The following is an 11,041-nucleotide window of genomic DNA, read 5'->3' on the forward strand; positions in this document are numbered from 1 at the left end:
TCTGACCCAGTTCTTCCAATTATTAATCCAATGACATTTAAAGCATAATATTAGCTGATCAGCCTCTACAGTATAGCAATTGTGTTAATCCTATGTCAGGGTCTTTATTAGAGATAAAATGGGATAACATTTGTAAAGTACCTTGCAAACCTTCAAGCACAATGTCAATGTTTTGCAACAAAATCAGTTATTATTATTTTGATTGACTCAAATTTGCAAAGAGCTATAATTTCCAAGGCAGTTAGATGGTTCACTGCATAGACCACTGGGCTTGAAGTCAGGAAGACCTGAATTCAAATCTGGCCTCAGATGCTCACTATACGTGTGACCCAGGGTAAGTCACTTAACCTCTGTTTGCCTTTAATCCACTGGAGAATGAAATAGCAAGCCACTCTAGTATCTTTGCTGAGAAAACTCCACATGTGGTCATGAAGGTGGAGAAGAGTCATGAAGAGTCAGACTTGACTAAACAACAATTTCTACATATCTTCAAAAGAAGGGAGAATATGTCTAAATAGCAAATGAGATAAGCTTTTCTTTTCTTATGGGAAACATATATAACAACGTTATTTGTTATTCAGTTAATTAGCATAAACAAAGACCATAGACATATACATTTTAGCATCCACTGTAGTATTCAGTCTACTCAAGGGGCCCTGAAATGGAATGATTACCATATTGAATTTATATCTGCCTATTAGAGTACCCTGATTTTTAACAAACCTTTTCTTGGGGGGTGATAATGTCTTTTTATTGATAAAACTTAAAAATTAATTCCCACAATCTCCCTATGAGGAAGCAAGCCATGCTAATTAACTGAATAACAAATGATACTGTGAAATGAAGATATTGGACTAGGTGACCTCCAAAGGTCCTCATAGCTCTAAATCTTTGATGCTATGATTATTATTCCTTGAAGATGAAAAAATGGAGGCCCTAGATAGCTAAGCGACTTATTCAAAGCCAATGGAAAAGCCAGTATCACATCCCAAGACACCAGACTAAACGTTCCATTCCCTTTTCAAAACAGTGAATGACTCTTCTGGGTTGGATTTGCCTATAGACTTTCAGAAGGGAGGACTGTGTGGGAATTAACACGGCTAGAACTCACAATCTGGCCGTGACTGACTAGACTGCCAAGTACAATGTATAGTTCATAGAATTTCTTCCCACCTACTTAGCTCTGCCTTGTGGCAAGGTAATTTTTGAAATCAAACAGAAGTATCCAACGTTATGGAGAAGGGGATTCAAATTTGACCAAACGGTTTTAGCCTGTATTTTATACGCCTAGTGTTCAAACTCTGGGACTTTGGGTTCAAATTTATTCACTAAAGAAAAGCTGCCCACCAACATACCAGGAATAGCCAAGCAAAGGTTGTGACCTGACTGATAGAGCTGTGTGCCACCTAGTGCATCCTGATATTATCATTATTTTGCATTTCTACATCGGCTGTGCCATAAGCAAGGAAGTAAGTCCTCCACCCAGGCTTATAACAATAAATAAAAGCAGTCCAAAACAAGGAACAGAGCTCTTTTCCCTCTGGAGCTTTCCGTGGAAAGACTCAGTGAAACGATATAAGCCTGAGATGTAGGTTGGGATGAGTCCGGAAGTTTTCAAAATACCATCTCATTGAATTACTGGGTTTTCAAGGGGGTTTTGGAAAGGGAAATATGGAAGAGCCATCTAAATGGTGACTGGCAAGCCAAAGAGGGGGTGGGGTCCAAGGACAAAGTGTCCCATTTCTTCCAAGGAGCCTTTGTTCCACAGGATTTTAGTCCTGGAATAATCAGCTCATAAAGTCAGTGAGGGGGGAAAACCCGGGCCACTTGTCCAGATCTGCTTTTATTTTAATGACCTATGCTTTTAGACATTAATCTTCTTCCAACTTTCCACTTGCTGATTAATTTTCTGTTGACTCTCAAGCAACTGAAGATGTTTTGGAACAAGCAGGAGTAGCTCTGATGCAAGTGAATCTGAGTAACAGGATAGACTCAGTTGGGAGAAGGTTATAGTGGCTAGGGCTGAAGTGATTGTCATCCTCCATTGGGGCTTGGACCTCTCCAGAATGAGTTCTTTTGTAACAGATTCAACATAAAGTCACTATTCTCATTTTATTCAAGAGAATACAAGCTCCTTGAGGGCTGGGAATGATTTGCTTTTGGATTTTTTTTTTTGTATTTGTATTCCCAATACTTAACACAGAGCCTGGCATGTAGAAGGTGCTTAATAAATGCTTGTTGATTGATTGATGCTCCCTGAGTACCCCTGAAAGACTATGCAAACCAAGAAGTCACCCAGGGCCAGCCCTAGAAGCAGTTGTAAAGGAGGCAAAGACTGTCTCCAACTCACAAGCTTGCCTTTCTTTGACTTTCCCTTCTATGTTGTTCCTCTTTCCTCTCTCTCCTATTTCCTTTGTCACCACCACCATCCACCACCAACTTTACATGCCCCGCTTTGCTCTCATCATGCCCCTTCCTAAAACTTACTCTAAGAAGAGGATTCTTGTGCCAGTAATTTACCTTTTAAATGTCCATTTAATTTGAGTTCACTCTCCTAGGGGTATTTTCATTCTAAACTGTGAGGTGTAGTTTACAATCAGAGCACAGGGGTGTGTATCCTAGCTCTGATGCTTACTAGATGTGTGACCATCAGCAAGTGTCTTTCTGAGTTCCCGTTTTCTCATCTGTAAAGTGGGCATAATAACTCTTGCGCTGCCACCTCATAGGGTTGCTATGAGAAAAGTTTTGTAAACATCAAAAGACCACACAAATATAAACTACCATTATTATCTCTGAGAGATAATTTAGCATTTCAGAAAAACAAAATTGGAGGAAGGGTTAAGAAACATGGATTCAAGTCTTAGACATGCTACTAATTAGCACTATGACTTTAGGCAAGTCATTTAAATACCTCAGTTTTCTGAACAGATCACTGGCCTCTTTGATCTCTAAGGAAAATCTAATTCTAAAATCCCACCATTCTAGTTATAGAATGCAAAGCTTTGTCATCATTAAACCAGTTTCAGGTACCAGCAGGAACAATTTGGTGGATAAAGGAGTGGGATAGTGTAGGATGTTTTGAATGGGTGGAGGGTGGAAGAGGGACTTCCCGGGCTCCTGAAAACATATCAAGGCAGGTGGCTCAGTGGAGACAGTGCAGGGCCTGGAGTCAGGACGACTCATCTTCCTGAGTTCAAATCTGGCCTCAGACACTTACTAGCTGCGTGACCCTGGACAAGTCATTTAACCCTGTTTGCCTCAGTTTCTGCTTCTATAAAATAAGCTAGAGAAGGAAATGGCAAACCACTCTAGTAGCTTTGCTAAGAAAACCCCAAATGTGGCCACAAAGACTTGGATACAACTGAAATGACTGAACAACAACAAATATATGGTTGATTCATAGTAGCATAAATTGTCTGGTCTCAGATTAATTTTGGAGGTCTTCTGGGAATGACACACTAGGAAAGGCACACTGTTTTGCATGCCTAATTTAAGACATCAAAATACCAGAGTTCTCCTAATTCTAGCTTCCAAAGAACCAAGTCTTCCTGTATGCCCACCCAGGCAGTTCCTGGGATAATGTGAACACTCTACAAATATTAAACAACTAAGAAATTTAAAAACAAACCAACAATGATCCTGAACCATAGCTATGGCTCCTTTCAACAGGTTTTGTACTGTCTGTCCATGCTGCCCCTGAGGCATGGCTAACTTTAGAATGAGTGTGGGAGTCCAGAAACATCTGTTGGGAAGTTGCAGGGATTTGCACTTTTCTAACTCCGTGTGGGTAGATACGCTGCTTCTTTACCTGGGCTTCTTAAGTCTTTTCTCTTTATTATACCATGGGGTCCTTCCTCTCCGATTAGGATCTCAATTTTCTGCTAGTCAATCTAACACACCACCCTTAGAAGGAACAATGAGCCAAAAGTATTGCCCACCTCTTCTGAAAAGTCATTGATTGGGTACTTACTGTATAAACTACCTTAATGCTAGATGCTTGAGGGGATAAAAAATAAAGTATCACACATTGCTCATAGAGACTTTACAAATTAACTGTACCCAAGAAATTATTTTTGTTGCTGTTCATTCATTTTTCAGTTATGTCCAACTCTTCAAGACCTCATTTAGGGTTTTCTGGGCAAAGACACTGGAGTGGTTTGCCATGTCCTTCTTCAGCTCATTTTACAGATGAGGAAACTGAGGCAAACAGGGTTAAGTCACTTGCCCGGGGTCACACAGCTAATAAGTGCCTGAGGCCAGATTTGAACTCAGGAAGATAGTCTTCCTGACTCCAGACCCAGCCCACCCAGCTGCCCCACTATAGACAAATTCTCAAGTCCCAAGCTATAGAGTACTCACTAAGGGATCCTCTGCTCACGCGCTAGCCTATCCTCCTTACGTTCCTTTCCAACATGCTCTTGGAATTGTTTTATGGAAAAGCCCATTTATTTTGATGGCATTCGTCCATTTACTCAATTCAATTCAATAAATATTGATTAAGCCCTCAGAATAGAGATGTGCTCGGTCATCATCTGGAGAGGTGATCTCTACAAAGATGAGCCTTGGCAAATGTTTCTGAGATGCTGCAGAACCTCTGCAGTCACCGTGACCAAAAACCTAGAAAAGAAAGTTCTCTACATCAAAGTCCTTGGCACTATCCAATGGTGCAATACCAGAAACAGACACGGTTTTATCAAGGGAAATGATATCAAACAAGATGCTTCTCCTTTGCTGCTGCACCCTAAGGATCATGGTACTTTTCCTTCTGACTTGGCAACATAAACTTCCTATATGTGTGATCTCCCCTTTTGGAATGGGAACTCCTTGAGAGTATGGACTGTCTTTAATTTTTTGTTTGTATCTCCAGTGCTTTGCACAAAGTGCTCAATAAATACTTTTTTATTCATTCTATTGCATACAAAGCCCTAGGGTAAGTACTGAGAGTCATGCCAGATGTAAATGAACACAATACCTTTCCCCAGTTTCAGGGCATATAACACACACTAAGAATAAGAAAAATAATTGACATTCATATGGTGCTTTAAGGTTTGCAAAGGGCACTGGACATGGGAGCCTTGTCCTTAGAACATGCTCACTGGGGCAGCTAGGTGGTACAGTGAGTGGAGCACTGGCCCTGGAGTCAGGAGGACCTGAGTTCAAATGTGACCTCAGACGCTTGACACACTTACTAGCTGTATGACCTTGGGCAAGTCACTTAACCCCAATTGACCTGCCTTCCCCGCCCCCCAAAAAAAGAACATGCTCACTAGGCTCTGCCTGCTACATTCAAGCTTGTCCAGGTATTCTGTGACTCCTGCCTATATGTTTTGTGGTAGAGAAAAGGAAACTTCTGTTTAGCTTCTGCCCCTGAACTGAGAGTGCTTACAAAAAGGCATTACCATGATTATTTAGTCTTTTTGCTGTCTGGGTTCCAAGGAGGAAGATGAAGATGTTTTAAGTCTCTGGGTAGAGAGAGAAGCCTCTAACCCTATCTGCCTACTCAGGCCACCAACATGTGGTCATAAGCACAGCATGGCTGTTTTTCTGTGCCTCTTGTTTCTGTTCTTTCAAAAAGTCAAAGGCCCTTTCCTTTATATAGTGCATGAAAGGCACAGCGGTGAAAGCCCGTGCCTGAGCCAGCATTGATGTATGAAGAGTATCCTATGGGAGCCAGCCTAGCATTGATCAGCCTGGCAGCTGAGCTGCCCCACTGGGTCCTACAAGCAAGGATCTTGTTCTGTCCATCAGCTAAACCTCATTTGGAAGTGAATTTGGTGGGACATGTGTTTTTTAGTAACTGCTTTAAGCTTGAAACCAGTCTCCCCAGAGGCCATGGTAGCATAAGAGAGGATTTGTTCCTGGGTATTGGGGAAAATGTTTATACTTCTGTTCTTGCTATATCTTCTCAATAGAAACCCCATTTGTAGAAGCTAATCAATGTTATTTTGCTAAATGAACCTGGGTACTAATCACTGAAGGGTATTTATGATATAAAGGAGATACTAACTATAAATGGAGATTGATATTGGGAGAAAACATGTTATAATGAGAACTCAAACTGAAATAGTTCGGTTGGGAGAGCATTAGAGGAAACACCGCAGGACCTCAGGGGTACCCTTAGAATCCTGAGGGTGAAATGTACCTAGCTTTGCTTTGGAGAACCTGAATCATTGGTATGAGTATTGGTATTTTGATAAGGATGCCCCAGAGTTTATAAAGAATACACATACAGGGGCAGCTAGGTGGCGCAGTGAGTAGAGTACCAGCCCTGGAGTCAGAAGGACCTGAGTTCAAACGAGGCCTCAGACACTTGATGCTTACTAGCTGTGTGACCTTGGGCAAGTCACTTAACCTCAAATGTCTCACCTTACCCCTCAGGAAAAAAAAAAAAAGGATGCACATACGTTCTTGGTGATAGAGTAAAAACAAAACCAAACAAACCTGGGTCCAGGTTTTGCCTCTGATACTTAATATATGCTTTGGGGGGGATTAGAAAAAAAAAGCTCATATGGCCAAAGTCTTTGCACTGCCAAGTGGTTCAGCCTCAGAAATGGATATGATTCTGAATGTGGAAATGACACAAAAGAAGAAATGTTGTCATCTGCTTTACTGTGATACCCTAAGGACCATGGGACCTTTCCATCTGACTTGTTCTTGGCACCTCCTGTATGTTTTATCTTCCCCATTAGAATGCGAGCTCCTTGAGATTAGAGGCTATCCTACTTTTCTATTTGTATCCCTAGTGCTTATCACAGAGCTTTGATAATAAATAATAATTAATATAATTAATTATTAATAATTATAATATAGTAATGATAATTAATGTAATATAAATAATAATAAATTTAAAATAACACTTAAATTCTTTACTCATTCACTAAATTCATTAAACTTCCCTGGGACTCAGTTTCCTCATCTAGAGGGGTTGGCTTCTGAGGTCCCTTCCTGTGCTGTATCTATGATCCCATGATCTCATTTGGTCTTCACACCAACTTTGCGAGGTAAGTACTACCGATGTCATTTTCCCAATTTCAAGGAGGAGGAACCTGAGGAGAGCAATGAAAGGACTTGCCCTCTTGTGATAAGTCTGAAGAGGAAAAGGTAAACAGAGTCTGGAGGGATCAGAGGTGGTCTGCTCCTGGAAGTGACGTTTTCCCATTGGTGAGTCCTTCCCGAGCCTCCATTTTGGAGAAGGGCCCAGAACCGCCATCTTTATAATCCATATTTTGCCACCATGCCCAGGAGCAGGCACCCTCCCTTCTCACCCCAACCCCAACACTTTTCAGCTCTCTTTTGTGTTTTGTTTTCCATTAATGCAGTTCACATTGAAGCTCGTACGTACATTGGACCACAACAGGTCCCTGCCCCAGCTCCACTTAAAGGCTGTATTTTGGGCTTTCCTGGCTTAGAGTGAATGTCAATGGTAACTTTCTCTTTGGAACAGCAACCCTGAGGGTATTCACCTCCCACCTAGATTTTTTTTTCTTTTTTCTAATTAAAGGGGACATCCCTTGACTCACTTCTTAGAGAGGCCTATTCACTGAATGGGCATTACCTCACTCTAAATGAGTACATGAAAAGGCCTGAGCCTAAAAGGGCCATGACCTCCCAATGCGTCCTAGGCCATCTCCAGTCATCCTGGTGAATATCAGGCCACTGGACCCAGACGGCTCTGGAGGAGAAAGTGAAGCTGGTGACCTTGCACAGCCCTCCCTCACTCAAATCCAAGTCAAGTGCAAGTCATGTCATCATCTTGCTGATGTCCTGGTCCTCTTCAAAAATGAAGGACAGACACAACAACAACAAAGACTATAAGCTCCTCGAGGGCAGGAACTGTCTTTCTTTTTGTTTGTATTTGTATCCCCAGTTCTTAGCACAGTGCCAGGCACATAGTCAGCATTTAATAAATATGTGTCAAGGAACTTCGAGATGGGCTGAGGGAGGGCACTACAAGCCATAGTGAACAGCACAGGGAATGGTAAGCTTTTGGTCAAAGCACAGAGTATGCAGAGGAAAACATTTTGAGATAAGGCTGGAAACGTGCACAGCTCTGGGCTAAGTGCTATGTGCTGACTGGATCTTGTCTTTCCTGTTAGTCGGCCAGCGACTTGAGGTCAAGGATAGTGCTGCTCTGTAGTGGCTAATTCATGGTGCCAAGTCCAAAGTTATGCTCCCTGGGATCACTCAGCAAATACAGCAAAATCCTGTTTTTATGGAATCAATCAGAAACAAAGTCATTTCAAATGCACAAAAAAAGAATTCTTCCCAAAAGACAAAAGTTGGTCATTTTCTGTAAGAATTTTGTTTTTTAAATTCTATCTTATTTAGAAGATAAGAGATAAATAATGAGGCATGATAGTTTTTTTATGTACTGAAATATATCCTAAGTCCCATAAAAATAGCTAAAAGGAATAGATCATCAGTCTAAAAGGGAGTTTAAAGACCATGTAATCTAACATTTCATTTTACAGGTAAAGACACTGTGGCCCCAAGATGGGGAGTGACTTACTCAAGGTCACAGAACATGAAGGGAGGCAGAGCCAGGACTAGAATCTAGAGGGGTTTTTTTATTTGTTTTTGTGCCGGGGAGGTAATGGGAGTTAAGTGACTTGCCTGAGGTCACACAGCTAGTACGTATCTGTGGCCACATTTGAACTCAGGTCCTCCTGACTCCAGGCCCAGTGTTTTATCTACTGTGCCACCTAACTGCCCCTAGAACCTGGTTTTGTTGACTCCCAATCAAGTGATCTGTCATCTACTCTGCATTACTGACAGATAAAAACCTAACTCAAGACTTCTTGGCCCAATGTTTCCATTTTGTAACCTCACTTCTATAAAACAACAACAATCACCATACACTTATAGATGTGTTGACATTGTCTACCTGGCCCCCACCGCCTAAAGGCCAAGGAGGATGCCTTTCAGCCATCCCCCAGGTTCTCCAGGACCCTTAACGGGGTTTGGGAGATGTCCGGGCTCTCTATCAATGACTTCAGCCCCAGCTGATAGTGTTCTCCCAAGTGTAGGAGCAGTCCCTCTCACCTGTTTAATCAACAATAGTCAGATTAGCTTTTACAAAGGAACATTTACTTCAAAGATTAGTAATGATATACAAATATGTTCTGCTACACATGGGAGGGGGATAATTCTCCTCATACCTTAGAGAAGAGAAGGGAATTTATCAACAGCGATGGTGATGATGAAGATGATGATGATGATGGTGATGGTGGTAGTGGTGGTGGTGGTGGTGACGATAATGAAGAGGATGACAGCTAACACTTATATAGCACTTTCTATGTGCTAGGCACTTTACAATTATTATCACATTTGATCCTCCCAGCATACCTGGGAGGTAGATGCTGTTACTATCCCTATTTTACAACTGAGGAAACTGAGGTTGGCATTGGTTAAGTGATTTGCCCATGGTCACACAGATAATAATTAGTGTCCTTAGCTCAGCCCAGTTTCTAGATAGCACAGTCCCAAGTTCAAGCCCAAAGCCCCTCTCGGGCTCAAGGCCTAGGCACCCTGGCTTCTCAGAGTTTCGCTTCGGTGTTGACTAAATGCGGTATTCTGTGTGGAATCCTGGCTCCATGATCACCATGGTTTGAGTTCTCTAGTCTGGTAAGAATTGCCGAATGCCCCCTGGAAACTGAGAAGTACAAACAATACAGAAGAGAAACAAGTACCAGGCCAATTTTCTGAGCCAAAGAGTAAAAATAAGGAGGACAAAGAAGGCATCTACCTGTCCAGGTTTGGTTCACAGCACTTGTGCTATGTATGGGTGAACACAACCCAAAAAGAGTACACAGGCAAAAAGAGAGGCTGTCCCCATTTGGCAGTTTAAAAGACACAGCCTGTTCTGGTGGTTGTTGTTCAGGTATTTTAATCATGTCCAACTCTTCATGGGGGTTTTCTTGGCAAAGACATTGAAGTGGTTTGCCATTTCCTTCTCCAGCTCCTTTTATAGATAAGGAAATTGAGGCAAACAGGGTTAAGTGACATGCCCAGGGTCACACAAGCAGAAAGCGTCTGAGTTCAGATTTGACTCAAGACTTTCTGACTTCAAGCGCAGTGCTGTACCGAGCCACCTCATTGCCCTTTTCTGCCCATTTCTAGTTATAAAACCAATCAAAGGGAGCTGCTCCCACCTGTGTAGCAGGAGAGTGTGAGGAAGCAGGCGATTTGAGTCTGCTCCAAGGCCCCCATTACATACAAATGGGATTTCATGATGCTTGTTAGTGGCCTAAATGTAGGCTCACATAGGAGTCCTACTTAGAGAGAGGACCTTATCACATAAATAATGTGTAGAACTCTTCTCAGAGAAGCACAGAAACCTAGAGTTGGAAGAGCCTTCAGAAATCGGCTAGTCCCATCCAGACCTGAGCAAGAATCCCCACTACGACATTCTTGAGAAGCAGTCATCCAACCTCCACTCAAAGACCTCCAGCAATGGAGAACTTACTAGTCCCCAAGAGAGGGACTTTTACACTTTTTCCACTTTTACACTTTTTCCACTTTTCCATTTTATCCAGGAGGATGATAGCCAAATGTCCTTCTAGGCACAAAGTGGGGAGATTTTCCGATCTTTCTGGATGCTCTGTCTAGAGCAATGAAAGATGACTCTGAAAATATCTCAATATAGTGGTTTCTAAGCCTTTGGGATCTGCACCATGCTAGTCTTTTTATACAGTTTGGTGTTTCTTCCCCTTGCTCCTAAAAGTGCTACAGATTAAGTATTTATTTCATAATTTTAAAAGACTTAAAATTAACTTTATTTTGAACATTTCAAAACATCTCTTTGACATAACCAGAGGACAGCAAAGATTGGTAAACAGTTGCTCATGTGATTGGTTTTAGCCAATGGAGCAGGGTTGGAAACCTAAGACATATGTGCTAGAGATGGCATTCATTCATTCATTCATTCATTTAACCAATATTTATTCCATGCCTACCACGTACTATCATTGGGCTATGGACTGAAGGGGATACAAAGATAAGCAAGACATGGTCATTCTCTCTAAGGGCTTACTGTCTTAAG

The sequence above is a fragment of the Trichosurus vulpecula genome, chromosome 1 (genome assembly GCF_011100635.1).
Source record: "Trichosurus vulpecula isolate mTriVul1 chromosome 1, mTriVul1.pri, whole genome shotgun sequence".
Classification (NCBI taxonomy): domain Eukaryota; kingdom Metazoa; phylum Chordata; class Mammalia; order Diprotodontia; family Phalangeridae; genus Trichosurus; species Trichosurus vulpecula.